Here is a 4,895-nt window from a genome sequence, read left to right as displayed (position 1 = left end):
ACCCTTTCAGAGGACATAGTGCTAATCAAATTAAAAGACTGCTATTTCATGGCTCAGGAAAAACAAACCTAATATTAATTTAGACAAGTTCAAATGTCAGGGTCAGGCTCTAGTCCAAAGCAGGATTAGTATTCCTCAGACACTCTTTAGAGCCAAGTTTCAGTTATGACCTTAGATTGTCTCCAGAACTCAGATGTCAGTATCACCTGAAGGGGCACTTTGGAAAGTATTTCTTCCTTTTCTTAAGGGCCAAGGACTCCAGGGAATCCCTAACAGATTTGCTTCTGTAAGCCCCTGAGCATCACCTTTGCGTAGGAATTGTCCCTCTGATCTTCTCCCAAGATCATCTTCAAGAATTTTAGCATAATTAGCTTTTGGATCAGATTTCATGCTCTTAAAAGAAGCCTGTTTCACAATTACATCCACTTCCACATCACTCAGTTCTTTCTCCAGAAAACGGCAGATTTTAAGCACAGCACTTCGCAGATCCTGAAAGGAATTATGGGTGTGAGAAACTATTCAGTTTAAGCATGAATTACATAGTAACATCTTTCACACATTTGGAAAAATTGCTGGTACTTAAGTTTATTCTATGTGTAAAATTGAGAATGGTATATTGTTTCCTAACATTTTATTGCTTCCTTATACCTTACAGGACACTTCTGAAAATGTGTGCCATGTTGTCAGATATTTTTCAAAGCTTCCAGTTGTTGGAATTTATAAAGATATTCCACCTTAATTTATTCACTTAATTAGCATTATTAAAACGTTGCATGTAAGAAAATGTGGTAGATGCTGAAAAGCTCAAGAAGACGAGACAGTGCTATTTGTTAAGAGTTCACAATTTCATGAGGAAATTAGCAAAGAATGTAATGAAGTTATAATGGAAAAAAACAACTTAAAGCTAAAATAAGAAACAGAAACAAAATGTATAATGGTAGCTTATAGTAACAAAAGATCCATTTTTTCCTAGAGGAATTTATGCAATCTCTAAAAAGTATAAATATTTCTCTCCATTGAAGAGGGAAAGATATGGTATATCCTTTAAAAAAGCATGATAACATGTTTCTGATAGTAAAAGTTGGAAGCTATAAAATTTGTAATGCTTTACATATTTAATAAAAATTGTACCAATTTATTTCTGATAGTAAAAGTTGTGAGTTATAGAAATTTATAATGCTTTATATATTTAATAATAATTGAAGCCAAATACACTTGAAAATTTGGTGGATTCAAGAGAAATGGAACTAAAATGAGACAGGAAAAAAAGAGCTTTCTTTGTTAAGCTGATTTTTTAGTTTTTTTTTCTTGGCAAGAGATATTCATTGGAAGTGTATGATTGGAAGTTTACTCAGAGAGCAAAAAGTAGGATCCTGGTTGTATAATGTATGTGTGTGTGAGTAGATTCTATATTGGGTGACCAGCTGAAAGATCTGCAGTAGAATCTACCAGCTGTTCTAGAAGAGCAAGGCGATGAGTCTCTTTCTGTGCAGACTGACCACCTTAGAAAAGCAGTGGAGGGTTGTCCTGAGTCAGAATCCGGTTACACATGAGTGAGATATCAAAGAGGAGTCCCCGTGGGATGCCAATGGTTAAGCACTTAAGTAGAAGCGAAAATGTTGAGATTCAAGCCTACATAGAGATGCCTCAGGCAACAGACCTAGATGTCTACTTCTAAAAGATCTCAGCCTTAAAAGTAAGAAGTTCTACCTGGCTCGTTTGGGCTCACTGTAATCATTGCAATAGACTCTATCTCAACTAACAAAAAATTATTTCTACAAATCATGTCTGTATACAATGGCTAGCTCAGAATTAAGATATGCATTAACATGAATAGACAAAACAATATAGCCAGGATCAGATGACATAAAGGTAATGGAGAAAGAATTACAGAGGCTACAGTTATAAGAATTTTAAGAGATAATTTTTAAAACTAAATATACACTGTACGCAAATGTCCATAGCAGCATTATTCACCATAGCAAGAACATGGAAACAACCCAGATGCCCAACCATGAATGACTGGATTGAGAAGTTGTGATATATTCATACAATGGAATACTATGCAGCACACAGAAGCAATGATTTTGTAAATTACTTCCTAACTTGGGACTGGAGAGTATCATGCTGAGTGAACTAACTCAGTCATAACACATTGATCCTCATACAGCTCAGCATCCCGGATAATCTGTTCTGCATAGATATTGAAAAGGTAAGGAGACAGAATACATCCCTGGCGAACACCCTTCCTATTTTGAATCATGCAGTGTCTCCTTGGCTATGTTCTGACGACTGCCTCTTGGTTCAAGTATAGGTTTCGCATAAGCATAATCAAATGTTCTGGGATTCCCATTCTTCTTAGAGTCAGCCACAGCTTGCTGTGATTCACACAGTCAAAAGCCATTGTATAGTCAATGAAGCACAGATAGGCATTCCTCTGGTACTAATAAATCATTAATTATGATATAAGCATTATGTGCTATGACTGTTTCTGATATGAGTTTATTAATCCTAAGATCCACAATCGTATATCTAAGTATGTTTGACTTGGAAGATATATCAGGAGAGATATACAAGAGTTCTGGTGAGTTAGTAGTAAGGAATTGTGCTGCTGGCCCAAAGGCATGTAGTTCAAATCCACCAGCTACTCTAAGGGAGAAAAATGGGCAATCTCCTCCAATGGGATTTACTGTCTTTGAAAACCTACTGGAGGCTCAGCTATGAGTTTTTTCCAAGCCAATAGGACATACAACAACAATAGTGGGGCAAAATTTGATATAGGTTTATTTTTTTATCAATGATAATAATTAATTGGTCAATAAGTGGTATCTTAATGTCTGATCAAGAATTTTGACTGCTTCTGTAGATTCAAGATTCATCAATTTATGTCCCTACCCACTCACTCCAATCAGGTTACCGTTTCTTACACTACCTGTCGTGCCACAAAATTCCATTAGTATTTTTTGTTTGTTTATCTCTAGTCTATTTTTATTAGTGATAATAGTAAGGGGTGGGTGGCTGAATAGCCTGGGATTGATTTAATACATGAGTATAACGGAGTACACACCCTTCTTGTTGTTGTTATGTGCTGTCAAGTTTCCTTCAGCTCATAGCAATCTTATGTACAATAGCTCTGGACCCTGCCTTATTTTGAGGCAATCTCACTGGCTCTGACACACCTATTCCTATTACCCCAGTGTCTCTCCATCCTCACAAGCATGATATCCTTTTCCAAGGACTGGTGCCTCCTGGCAACATGCCTATAATATAAAAGACAGAGCTTCAAAATCCTTTCCTCAAAGGAGCAGCTTGGTTTTACCCTCTTCAGGACATACTTGTTTGTTCCTTTGTCATTCCATGGTATGGTCAATATTCTTCTGCAGCACCACTACTTAAAGGCATCAATTCTTCTGTCATCAGTCATTGCCCAGCTTTCTAACACATAGTAAGTAGTCGAGAAGATCATGCCTGGTTCAGGTGCACCTTAGTCTATAGACTGACATTGTTGCTCTTCAGCACTATGGAGAGATCCCTGATGCCAGATTTTCCTAATATGATTCACCTTTTCATTTCCTGCCTATTTTGCCAAGAAGGTTGATGTGGAACCTTTGTGATAGGTTAAATCAATGCCATTTCTAGAAAACTAATATTGTTTCTCCTGAATTCGATTCTGCAATCAGCAACACTAAAATTATGTAGGGAGATTTGCTTTCAATATTTCTCATATTTTCTATATGATTTTTTTAAGTGTTGTTTCAGAAACCAAAGAAAATTTGTCTTGGCACTCCAAAGGTGTTTATTAAATCTCATTTTTTTTCCTTTCTTTCTCTTTCTGTACTATTTTCACTTTTCCATGCATTAATGGAAATGCTTTTCTAAAATCATCAACTCTATAATATTTTACCACTTTTTTATAAGTCTTAAAGTGCTCATCACTCTTGTAAGATTTTAAAACATCACTATCACTAGCATGTCTATAGACAATGCAGTCTAACTCCTATTACCTCTCTGTGTTCATTTTTAAGCACTTCCTCCTAACTCTCTGGGTAATTTAACAAGGAATCGAAAAAACAGGAAACAAGAAATGCCTTTGGTCTGGTTTACACAACATTTTAAACACCTACAAATTGGTCGTCAACATTGTATTATTTCACATGAGTTGATATTTCAATTTTCTTTTATAAAGCAAGAAGAATGAGCAATACAGGGAACTCATTCAGCTGTTGAAATAATTAGCCATATCTTTGTAGTGGGATTTTATTCCAATGCTAAACAGTATTCTCCCTCTTTATTTATTTGCTCTGACATTTGTTTTGCCTTAATTGCTAGAAGTGGCTATTTCAGAAGATAGCACTTTAAAAGACTGATGAGAGAGCTGGAAGAAAATTCATATAATTGAAGAAAAAGTAGAAAATTAGGGACCACACAAGAAGCCTGATAAGGAGCATTTAGTTCAACACAAAGACAGCCAGAAGAATGACTCACTGAAACCAAGACAATAAAGGATTTTATGGAAAGAATACTGATAGTAAAATAACCTTTCTCTCTTACCTTCTTCATATCCTCATACATCATAAACAGAATATTGAAATGATGTTTGTTCTTATACCAGTCTCTGACGTGATCAAACCAATGGCTTCCTACCACTGTGGGTAAAATTAATAAATGACAAAGTGAAGAGCTTATACATTTTTTTAACAATAATCAAAAAAAGTTTTTCTTTTTCTGTTGGTCTATCAGAGGAAATAAAATAACTCCACGGGTGTACTTTTCAATTGTGGTTGTGGTTTTGCCTATTTTGGTTAGGTTCTGCCAAGTAGTATGACTCAGCAACCTTATGAACCCTGTCCTATTCCATGCCCTCCTCACAGTCTCTGACACATTTAGCACATTGG

General features: G+C 35.8%; 1 pseudogene; it reads right to left on the bottom strand.

The window, feature by feature from the left end:
* LOC102870030 overlaps window positions 1–4,895 on the bottom strand; it is a 25,910-nt pseudogene that overhangs the window by 3,024 nt on the left and 17,991 nt on the right.

The sequence above is a fragment of the Elephantulus edwardii genome, unplaced genomic scaffold (genome assembly GCF_000299155.1).
Source record: "Elephantulus edwardii isolate Elephantulus edwardi_28Jun2011 unplaced genomic scaffold, EleEdw1.0 scaffold00002, whole genome shotgun sequence".
Classification (NCBI taxonomy): Eukaryota; Metazoa; Chordata; class Mammalia; order Macroscelidea; family Macroscelididae; genus Elephantulus; species Elephantulus edwardii.
The sequence above is the reverse complement of the archived record's forward strand: the minus strand, read 5'-3'. Positions and strand labels throughout refer to the sequence as shown.